A 12,859-nucleotide genomic window follows, 5' to 3' on the forward strand; every position below is an offset into this window, starting at 1 on the left:
AAATAAAAAAAAAAACTAATGTAGAACTGTTAAGCTGTCATTGATATGGCACAGAATCAGGAAATGTGCACATTTACAATTGTCCAAAGGCAAAAAACAATAGAAAATGATATGGCACAGAATCAGGAAATGTGCACATTTACAACTGTCCAAAGGCAAAAGACAATAGAAAATGATATGGCACAGAATCAGGAAATGTGCACATTTACAACTGTCCAAAGGCAAAAGACAATAGAACATGGTCTTATAACATGTGCTCAGACTTTTTTGCTGCTCTTTGTCTAGCAAGCGTTAAACAGTCTGTTTTGTTAGTTAGTAGAGTCCATAGAAACCATTAACAAGAGCAAGTAATTATCTACAAGCAGCGTTAAGTCATACCAGGGTTAGCTTTAGTGGCTTGCCACTGCGACAGCTACCTGCTGCAAAGAGCGTGGCCGGCATATTCAGTCACTAACATGCTGAATATGAACAGCCCGGCCCGGATGAGCCGTTGGTCAAATCTGTCTCCCACCCTCCTGCGTCTCCCCTCATCTATCTACATCGCGCACACATGCAAAAACACCACCATCATCACCACCCTTTTTATCCCACTGAACAGAACTCTAGAGGCAGGATTGGATTTTGCCTGAATGGCGTTAATCATAGCCGCGGCCGGGCCAGTCAGGGTAGTGTGAGGATCACGCGGCCGGCACTTTCCTCTCCCTCCTGCGGCCCAGCACGCACGCCGGCGGGGGAGAAATCAAAGCGGACAGGGCTGTGGCCGTGAAGATTGACCTGTAAAGTGGACTCAATCAGTGCAGTTAATGGGCATTGGCTGTGAAGGCAGAATAGTCGGTTGGGTGGGTGGGAACAGGAGACTGATCCGCTGGGTGAAGCTTTCGGCTTCATGAAAGTGGACCGTCGCTGAGTAAGAGGATCTATTTCGCATGTTGCGCCTGATGAAACTTTACAAACAGTCATTCAGAAGGAGAAGAACGATCCACAATCCACAAGAGTGGATACTTAGGCAGGCTGGATACAGCAATTTACATTTTCTAGAGGATGCCATGTTTGCAAGTTAAGAATATGGATGTCAAACTCATGGAGTCAGAGTAGGGCTTATTAATCATAGATTTGCTTTTGAGATCCTTCATATGAAATCCAGTGAAACTGTTAATGAGATCAATTCAGTGTGAATTGTTCATGACATCAGGGTGACATTCAGATCACTGTGTTGCCTTCCATAGTGCCAGCCTCTGCTCCTCAGGAGTTTGGTCTCAACAGCCATTCCATTTGAAAATTTTCCATTGACTTTGTTATTTTGAATGCAATAACATCAGTCCAAACCATTTTGCAGGCGAGTTAAATGAAAATTCCTCCTTCGCCACAATTTGAATATGACATTCTCCCTCTCTTTCTCTCCCACTCTCTCTCTCTCTCTCTCTCTCTCTCTCTCTCTCTTGCATCTCTCTGTTTACACTCTTGACAAGCAGCCTTGTGCTGGCAGCTTTGTCCATCAAATGACACCTGCTCCCCATGATTGTTTGCTCAACTTCCTGTCCAGAGCTGTGTGGATTAATGTCAGCAAGGTTTTGTTTCTTTTTCCCTTTTCCTGGGCAGCATCTCACTTCCCCGGGAGCCCGGACCGAGTGTAAGCAGCAGTAGCAGGCCTAAGCATGAACGCTGACATGTCGGCGCACGTGCACAAGGGCACAGCCCAAGTGGTGTAAGCCGCGTGCATAAGCGCACGTGAGGTGAAGCCATTGCACATGTGTCTCCTTGGTTTCTTCCTTGTTTATGTGATCCCAACAAAGTCCAAGTACTTATAGGAGCACGCTGACACTTAAGACCTCTGTCGCGAGAAAGCATTGATCCAGTATTAGTAGAAAAGAGCTATGCTTTACAATTTTAGCGATCATTACGCACTGCTGAGTCCTTCCAGGGAGAGGATGCGTTTGAAGATGCATGTCCATGGGACTAACTGTGACTTAATGCACAATAAATAGCCACTGAGTTACAGTACACCCTATATTCAGGAACTCGAGTTACATTTGCCTGAGGCAGATTTGCACAGGAAGGGATGCAGAGATTTATTACTGGATGAACAGTATTCCACCACATTAAATGCATAGCGGGGAGCTCTACTCATCTCAGTTGAAGTCTGTATGCTTGTCGGTTTTGTGGAAGCTTCAAGTAATTGATGAAATTTCAAATTTAGCTAGCTTGCTATCAGTGTGAAATGGGTCCCTATGAAACAAAGTTTAAAAGACTTCTAATCCTCTTTACACAGAATGATATTAATATGGGTGCAACTCGGATTCAGGTTAACCTGGCTTTTTTGTTCAGATAATCTAGCTACAAAAGTGCATGTTACTAACTCACCTTGCAGGGCCATAGTCTGTCATACAGAAACTTAGTGTTACTAATATTTGATACAGATTCAATCTAGTTTTAGAGTAACCATTGCTTGTGCAGGGAATTAACCCCACTGTAAATTAATTCATGAAAAACTGTTTTCTCACGATCGTTACAATTCAAATTATTATGCAATACATTCATGCAGAATTTTAAGGTCATGTGGATTTTGGAGTTGGAGTTGAAGTAATCAGTCAGTGTCCCCCCATTGAGAACAAATTGTCAATACTTTGAAGTTACTGTCTTGTGTTATTTATTTTGTTTGTTGTCATGTTTGTTGTCATTACAGTCTAACATCAGATAATACCATGTGTGATATCAGGTGCTGTTAATAAAGTTCAAGGAAAATATACCTATTGTAATTTTAAAAATAAATATCATCTATTCAGTTCACAGTGATGCGTTTCAGTTTGGTCTCACCACTGTGGACTAAGAGAACCCTTTCTGTAATACATTTACCTACGCATTAGCGCAGGACTTCACATTTGCAGGAAGAGGAGCGTTTTGACAGCCTTGCCGCCACAAATCTCATCAGTGGCCCCTGAAGTAGCCACAACGTGTGACAAAGTCCTCAGACGGCTGAGCCCCTCCACCCCTCCTCTCTTTCCTGTCAGCTCCCTTGACAGCTGCCATTATCCGCGGCCTGCCATCACCCCTGCCGCCTGCGCAGTCACTGTTCAAGAGCTCGTTATTTCTCCGCCTCGCCTTTGTCGGGACGGCGATTTCAACAACCGGGAAAAGCGCCGCGTCACCGTCGATTACCACAGAAGTGTGGGTTGGCGTGAAAAAAATAAGAAAAAAACTTTTAAACGAGGCTCAGGACGGTAGCTGCGTGTATTGGCGTTTTGTGTTAAGGCCGTCCTCTGTGGACCCGTGTCCTTTCTAAAGGCTACTCGTTTTATCGTAACACTTTCGTTGTCTTCAGGGCAGATTCGGTGTATTCTGTTTTTATTGGCTCGAGAAAATAACGCATAGTGTGTTTTAGATGGGCGAAACGCGACAAAAAAAGTCAACGAATCTGCTGCATTCGACGTCGGCATGTTCACACGATTTGCCGTTAGTTCTCTGTAGAAAGAGCTGGCTGCTGTACCAGCGCGTATCAGAGATGATTATATCAGTCATTTCAGCCAAGCATGACACAAATGGTCAAAGCGAGTGAGATGCAGTCACATCTGCAGTGGCCACTGTTCCACCGTAGTTCCACATCTAGAGCCTGGACCGACACCAACGCAGCACATTTTCCAGACAGATGGACACGCACACCTTTTGCATTGCCTTTTCGAGATGCCAATCATTTAGAAGAGAGACTGGTCACATTAGCATACACAAACAAGCAGCAGGCTGCATTTATAAGCCTTTATTGTACATTTATGGCATTCATAGAGCAGTTGAACAGTTAACTTTTTTTCCCCAGTTCTTGAGCTGTCCCTGAAGCTTTGGATAGTTTATTATGACAATCATGCTGCAGTAATCACATTGCAACTTTTTTTTGTGTACATTTGTTCCAATAAATATTGATTTAGACTTTCCCATCCAAGCGAAAACCTCCCGTAGCCATGCGAACAAAACAAATGAAAAACTGACTGCTTTTATTATGCATGTTTTACTGTTGTTTGCAGCTTAAAAGCATTTTTGTTGAAATAGTCCCATTGTTGCTCCTAAATAGCATGTAATTTTTTATTTTTTTTAAAATCATATTCCAGTAAGAGGTTTAATATTAAATGGTTTGAGTAGACAATCTGAGGTCTGTATTTAAATGACACGGTACTGAATCGTGGTGTTTGTCGTCACACGGAATCAGAACTGAAGCACGTGCTTGGAAGCACGGTAAGGGAGAATAAGATAAGCACCTTTCTCACTGCCTCTAAAAAGATTTGCCTTCATATTAAAAGCATGAACCCACGGTGGCACAGTAGCTGCCCTATTCTTCTTTGTGTAGACTTTTAATATGTATATGAGCTTCTCCCTCGGCAGAGGACACATCACTGACAGACCCAGCAGCAAGTTCCCGGCAGAGGAACGTGGTGGATCTGTGCCTCGGTGTGAGCTGCATCCTGTGTGCTAAGTTAGGTCTTTTCGTTGAGGCCAAATATATGGGAGTAATTAGAGGAGAAGACAGGGCTTGCCATCGACTCTGGCCGGCTTCCTAGTAACGTGTCTCCCGTTCTTGGCTCAGAGAGGGTGACACTGTCACGGTTTCCTCCACCACAATAGGCAGACACAAAGGCGAGTCAAGGCTAAAGTATTCATCAAACAAATGAACACAGTCTGTTGGGAATTTAAGGAAGGGCCTATTAGTTCTTCTGGGGGCTTTCATTAGTTGAATTTTAGTTGCAATTTTATTGCTCCACTGTAGATTCTCTTTGGCTTAAAAAATGACCCAGAGGCAAAGTTGAAAATGGCAACTCTTAAGATATTATAGGAATGTAGAGTATAAGATCCTTTGTGCTTTCACGGTTAGAGACTCTCCCTAAAACGTCACTTCCATTGGTGATGGGATGACGTAATCAGACACGAGTTCTCCAAGCAGTCCAATCGCAACATACTGGTCTTTCCCTTCTCTCCCCACTGTTTTGCCAGTTTAAACTTTGATAGTGAACTTTGATAATGAATTCCCCGCCCCTCCCGAGTGCCACGGCCTCGCCACAGTCACCGCAGAAGCAGAGCGAGGACCCTCGCGTGCCACAGAGTGGGCACATTGCAGCTGCGCACCGAACCTCCTCAAAAGCCACGCCTGTCAGGGGCCTGGCCCTCGGAGGCCCCGTGCTCCACGAAAGGCTTTGATCAGGGCCGCCGCTGTTGGCTCGGGCCACTGGGCTTTTTCGGTGGTGGCCGGCTGCGCTGACAGCCCTTCCTCAAGGCGCTCGCCGTCCACCCGTCAACCTGACGCTCTCTTGCCCCCACATCAAAAAAACATGGCTACTCGGAAAAAAAAGAGAGAGACTCGAAAATGCAGCTTCAAAAACACCACGTGCCCCACGAGGGCATACCTAGCATACCAGCTGGGTTTTGTTTGTGGCCAACAACATCCGGCCTTTGGTGCCGTCAAAGGTGCATTTTGCTTCTAGGCTTAATGAGCTAACATCACGCAGCTCCTACAGGGAGATCCAATATCAAAATGTTGCCACTTAAATGCATTAAATATTAACCAAAATATGTTTAATAAGCCTTAAAACCGCAAGACTATGCTGCTGGTCCGTTTGACACAATCCACATTACCACAGCGTGCTTCCATGCTTTCCGGAAAGCACCGTCTGAGGTCGTATAGTATTCCACTGACAGCACTGTAACGGCAACATAAAGCCACACATTGTCAAAGCACAACAAGGGCGGTAGACCTGGTGGTCCGTAATCCCCAATAAATTGCCCACAACCTGTCACTCACCGGCTAACCCTGTTGCTGGGGAGAGAGGCCGGCTTCAGCGGAACACAGAGGGGCCAGTGGGGCCTGGCCCGACTCACCAGTGCCAGACGCGAGCTCTCCTCTAAGTGATGGGGGGCGAGCATATGCCCTGGGGCTGCCCGAAACCTGGAACATTAAATCTTGCCATGGTGGCTCAGCTCAGCTGCGATCTCTGAGCTAGTCTGGCAGCTTGGCTGGGAGGGCGGATCTGAAGCCTGGACAACTGAGCCTGTAGTCATGGTCTCTGAGCAGAGCCAGATTTCACAGGCCGATCCAATCAGGAAAGGTAGCGGATGAAATAATAATAATGAGAATTTAAAAAATAAATCAATCTAGATAAGGGTAGAAGGCAAAAAGTGAAGAATAAATAAGGACCAAAGTCTGAATGAGGTCATTCATGAGCAATCCATCCAAAGTTTTAACTAGGGATTCCTTTCTGAATCAAATTAAATCAAAATACTGGCTGTACCTGAACCAAGACCATTTTTCTGCAGTAATACAATTACGATGTGCAAAATTGAATGCAGGCGCCATTTTGGCGCTGCACAAAAGCACCCAGAAATAAAGAGCAGCGAGATGCACTTGATTGAAATCACAATGCTAATGATGAAATTTTAGCTCGGGATGCCAAATAAATTTTTTGCCTGCGTGAACCTATATCGGGCTTCACTTCCGCTGCACGGCAAGTTTGGAAGGTTGACGCCTGGCCTCAGACGGACGCGGCAGCAGTGACGGTGGTGGCGATGGCCATGCCAGGCTGGAGAAAAGGGTGGACGAGTGAAGTACGAGCACCCAAAAGCATTTTTTTAATCTCGCCTAAATCCTTTCTCCAGCATTTGATAATTCACTCCTGATTATGCAGTGGGAACTGCATAGGGACATCAGCGCACTTGTCTGAGGCACTCAAGCGGTTTTTTCGCTCTCTCTCTCTCTCTCTCTCTCTCTCTCTCTCTCTCTCTCTCTCTCTCTCTCTCTCTCTCTCTCTCTGCACAGCCCTCGCTGTGTTTTTGGCAGTTGCGACTGACCATCATGCGCTGCGGTGCCAATTTTTGTGAAAACTGGCACATATGGCAGCTGAAGTGCCATATGCCATAACAGAATATTTTTGGCTGTTTCCACCATTTGTATAATCGCTGGATCCAGTATAAAAGTGGCTCATTATTAATTTATTCCTTTTCCCCATTTTGTTTTCCCTCCAGATGAAGCATTTGATGTGAATGCATCTCAGAGAGTTCGTTTAAGGTGCACCGTGGGAGCAGTAGCACCGAGTGACCTTGGGGGGGGGGGGCAGGCGAGGGGACTGCACACTTACACACTAGCTGCGGTTCATGTGGATACGGAGCGAAGGAAGTTAAAGGAGATACTCTGAAAAGCTCTGAGAGAGAGAGAGAGAGAGAGAGAGAGAGAGAGAGAGAGAGAGAGAGAGAGAGAGAGAGAGAGAGAGAGAGAGAGGCAGTAAAGATAGAGGGAGAAAGAGGGAGAGAGAGAGAGAGTCATTCCGTTTACTCTTAACAGAAACACGCTACAGTTGTAACTTGCCTCCGCCGCTTCTGTCGGAGCTCCATCTCCTTCCCTTTACTCTTCTGCCCTCCATTGGAAGGATGATGGAAAGCCTTTAGCAGGGCCGGCAGCACGCTGCTCTGTTCTGCTGTGCCGCTGATTTATGATCTCACTTTTCATATAAGCGTCACAGAAAGCTCTCTCGGTTATGCATGGCCACCGTCTGACCTGCGCTGTCTTGCCCGCTCTGCTTGTTGCTTCTTCATGCCAATCACATAGGCTCCCCCCCGCCCCCCATGTAGGCGCTGTGGTGTCAACTCCACTGGAAATCAGTTTGGGATGTAATTTACATGGGTACTCGCGTGCTCACCTCTGATTGGCCCTACATAGCAAGCGTAGTTAACAAGCTTTAGAATGCAACCTGTGGTAATGGTAATGTATTGTAAGAAAAATATCATTTACTATGTTCACCTTTTCTATTAAATATGTTATTATTTTATTACAAAAGTAATATTGTCATATATATCTACCTATTTAAATAGATTTAAAATCTCACCATAGCCATGTACAGAACAGCAGCTATGAATGGTCATGCTGTTTATGCAAGCAATAAAGCGTGCAGGGTGTAATAATGCCGAATGGATTGGACTATAAAGTGTATGCACTATGAACTGCTATAGGCATCTTAGACATTTTATTTAAATGACTTGAGCAAACATTCATATTACAGTAGCAAGAAACAACAGAAAAGGAGCTTGGTCGCAGGATATATTTTATGCTGTGTGGCTGACGAACAGAAAAAGTGAAAGAACAGCTGAGAGCTTATTCATGCTCACTGACAGGGCTGTGACGAACAGAAAAGGCTCTTCACAGTCTATATTGTAACAGAACTAACATCACCTTTTCTTTAGTTTGAAAAATGCTTCCATTTATAAGACTAATGAAAATAGCTATTAATATGGTGCAATGCATATGCATTTGTATATGTATTTTTTATTTATTTTTGCTTTGCTTAATCTCCAGTACATTTCTTTAGCAATAAAGCATTACTTTGAAATTAAAGTGCATTCAGTTTTAAGTATGTACACTCTTTTTTTTTACTCTGTCCTCCTCATTTAGTGATGCCAAAGCTAACTGGACAATTGGCCACTAATCTGTTTATCCGTGTGTGATGGGATCATTATCTCATGCACTAGAGAGCTAACTAAATGTTTAGAGTTCATTCAGGATGTGGCATTTTAACTGGAAACTGGATTCTGCTGTCTCACAGCATGAGGGCCAATGACGTTTCAGTGCCAGTAAGGTACAAGCTACATTACAACCAATCAGCAAGAGCCACAGCCAAAACATAACATTAGTCCTTTTTGAATTTTGAATCCTAAAGTCTAAAAAAAATGTTATTCAGCAACTACTGGGAATTATTCAGTAACAACATGCAGTTACAAAAGTGAGAAAAGAGAGTCTGAATTCAGGATTCTGGATCCTTGAAGTGTAAGGGGTTAAGAAACAAAAACTAAAGACCTGGTGCACCACAGGACAACTGGAAAATACTTTCAGTCATGAATCTCTTGAACATCTTACGAACACTGACCACCACACACTGGTATCAAAAACTCTCAGAACGAGAAGGAAACAGCAGCATGATCAACCACTAAATGCAAAACCACTGATAAGCACAGAGATGGCAGGCCCAGACCTACTACAAAGTCTTATGGACATGAGATTACAATGAACCTGTATGAGAGGAATGGAATGAAGAAAGCGTGCAGAAACTACTCCAGTCCCGAGCCCTCATCTGTGAAACCCGGTGACCCCCAGTGGACTACCCACAGCTACAGCGAGCATAATTCTGTCATGTACAACAGCAACAGCTCAGACCCAAAATTATCCTCACGACTCTTTAGACAATGACCCGAAAGGATCTTCTGAAGCTACAATGGAGTTTTCTCAGGATCAGGAACAGGATTTTTTGTTGGCCGACCAAGGCGGTTACCCAACCTGGGGCTCATTGAGCATGTGTTGCACTTACCGACGACAAAAAGTAACTGTGTAGAGCCTTACCAAAGGTGATATTCAGTGTTAGATGATGCAAGTAAGTTGCAGACTTCAGACAGGATTTGCAAACAAGTATGAAACATGGCATTTAAAAAAAATAAAAGATATGTTAAACTGGATCCATTGAAATAGAAGATAAACGGTTGTGAGTCCTATATGTTTTGTGCAATTTAGATTTTTAAAAACACAAACAAACAAACAAACAAACAAGCAAGCAAACAAACATAAGATTAGGCCTGACACTTTCACCTCATAGTTGTTTCATATCAAACCCAATATGGTGGAATAGAAACAAAACAGTAAAAACCGTATCACTGCCTAAATATCTATGGTTGCACTGCATAGCTCTGTCTCCCTCATCAGTACCATAACTGAAACTATGCCATGATGTCATTTGTCATCCCCTGGATGAAGGTTTCTCGTACATCTCATACCAGATGTCAGAAACACCTAGAAGTGAGAGCACCTTTAAGTGCAGACAGATACCTGCTGGTTAATTATTATTTCCAGGATTATATCTATCAAAGTTGAATCTGAAAATGTCCTCCCTCTATTAATTAAAAAAAACATTATAGATCACTAGACAGTATGTCATAAGACACACAATAAAAGTGCCTCAAAATATCAATAGATTCAAATTAAATTCTACAACCTTTTTTTGACCGTCTAAAAAACAAAAAAACATATATTAAACATCCCAACCAAAACTACCTTCATTCTTTATTTCAACAAACAGTTGTTTGTTTCTAATGGCATTTCTCTCACATGGATCTAAGTTGTTGTGTCTGACCTCAAAGCACTACAATTAGCATTAATATGTGTGTCACAGAGAAATCTGTGCCGTGCCATATTTGACACCCAGAGGAGGCAGACAGTCCCTATAAAAGAACTGGTGGTAATGCGGGCTATTTGTTGTAAAACAATGAGGAAGGAGGAGGGGGGACCCATTCTGTCGGCCGCGTGGCCTCTCCCCGTCACCATGAGCCTGCAGTTCACGGCTGAAGCAGATGGCTACTGAGCAGGCTGGTTCGTGGCTTTAATTCAGAGCACTGTATGGGAAAAAGGTCCTTATCATGCTTGGCTAAGCAAGGCACTGAAGAGCAAGAGGAGATTTACTACTAAGATAAACCCTCACAGACCCATGCCACAGCCGTACAACAGAGGACATCTATGCGCACAAGTGTAAAAAATAAAAGAAAGTAAAACAAAAGCCTACCATTTGAAACACTCAGTGGAGACCACAGTCGTTTTATCCGCCGAAAAGAGTCTATCTCGAGAAAGAATGTTTGTGCTCGAGTGCCTGCACAGTGCACGTGGATGATTTTCTGTGCGCGTGAAATCTCTCCATGAATAAAATAAAAGCAAAACAGCAAACACTATTGCATGAGGTGAAGAACTGTTTTGGTTTGACAAAAGAATTTTTCTCAGTTCCACTTTAATGCTCAGTTAACACTTAAACTCATTATTATATAATTTACCGTAGAGCTCTCTTAAATTAGAAAATAATAGTGTAAACAAATGGAATTACTACATTTACTGCAAAATCTATAGCATTTATTTAAACATGATACAATAAAACATTACTGATATGAATGTGTCACTTGTCTATGGTAAAACTCTATATCTCCATCTTCATATTTTAAAAAGCAGACTGTTTAACCTATTAGAAGGAGGCCCTCTTAAGTATTTGAATTTAAATCATTGTCAATTGACATACTTAACGAGTGTCATGCAGTTCAGGGATTGGTCTAAAGGTGGGAAGACAGGCTACAGTTAAACTATGTTTAGTTTTAATTACAGATTAATAAATGCCAACAAACTTTCATTTAAAAATTGAATAGGCATTCAGAGTCTGTGGATAACAGTATATATCTATATAGTTTATAATTTCCACGCACTCAACTTCTTGTCGCTGTAGAAGTGTAAATTGGGTGAATCGCGGAATCTAAGAACACACACACACACACACACACACACACACACACACACACACACACAGATATATTTTTTAAAGTAATAAAAATGAACAAACAATGTAAAACATACTAGCCTAAAAATTATTTTATGTATTATATGATTATGAAATTTGTTAAACTGAATTGACTTATATTTACTCGGAAAATACGTCTTTATAAGCGTACATTTATACAAACGTGTAAAGCAATTTACGATTCTTAAAATGAACTTAAAAGCAGCGTTCAATTAATCCGTATTATTGATTTATTGGCACTTTTTTTTTCTTTTTTTTTTTACTTCGGCCAAGATGTGAACTAGAAACTTATATAGACTGATATATAGTCTATTTCAACATATAGCCTAATTCAAAACAGAAAATAAGGAATTTGACTGTTTGTGATACTGGTGATCAAAGTGCAAAATCTCGCAGGTCCGTTATTACAATTTTGGTTATGACAGATTGGTTTAAAAGTATCAATTTGCAAGACGCTGGATACAGTCCGGACCTGTGGAGAACTGTGCTCCGGTAAACACTCAACCAAGGCTGTAAACTCCTCCGAGACTATCGTCTCTAAAGCAGCTAAAAGACATATTAATTAGCGTTTACCTCACATATCACTTCAAAGATAAGAGACGTATTGCTGGCACATAATCTATTGCATGTACCTGAATTACGACAGAAATATCCTTTTTTTTTTCTGTGTCTCAATACCCACTACTCTCTTACCCAGATGTTAAGACATGAGTCCAGCGATGAGGTCGGAGTTGAACGCGCGGTGACCTCGCGCTGCTCTCTCTTCAGGACGCAGCGCCACAGCAGGTGTCCGCGTGACAAGCTTGCCTCTTGTAATTCACGCTCACGTTCTCAAGTAGTCTACTCGAAAAGCAAAGCATAGCTGTGAGGAGAGCGCCCCAGATGTCGATAGGTACAAAATTCAACACATGGTTAATGGTCAGTAGACAGGCAAACCGTCTACTATATTAAATGCAGCATTATTATGAGGATCTACAAGCTCATGTTTCAGATGTTCACATGTTAATTCCAGGGAATGTTCATTTTCAGTCATGCCGAAGAGTAGGGGAAGCGAAAGCTGCACATACGTCTTTCATTGTTTTAACTATGGTAACAAAGCAACACCATACAATAATCTTAGGATAAAGGAACCCCCGCTATATAGAACAAACATACTAGGCAATTATACTAATACCTCTACGACTACTAAAACGGCTTTTTTTAAAATATTAATAATAACAATATGATTATTATTATTATTATCACAATAACAAAGTAATCGCCGTCATTTTATGAGTTTCTAGGGCCATCATGACAGTCATGCTTATACAAAATACAATTATTATTAGTCTTGCCATTTGTTTTTCTTTAGATATACAAAATGATTGAATTTGTTTAGTTTAACGAACTGCCCTAGAAATGAATAAAATGAAGGTCTGCATCAAAAATGTGATATATTTTGCCAGCAGCTGTAGTTCTGGCATCTGGCTAATTTTGTAAACAATATTTTTTAAAGGTGTTCTGGTAGCACTAAACTA

This window comes from Electrophorus electricus, chromosome 9 (assembly GCF_013358815.1).
Source record: "Electrophorus electricus isolate fEleEle1 chromosome 9, fEleEle1.pri, whole genome shotgun sequence".
Taxonomy (NCBI): Eukaryota; Metazoa; Chordata; class Actinopteri; order Gymnotiformes; family Gymnotidae; genus Electrophorus; species Electrophorus electricus.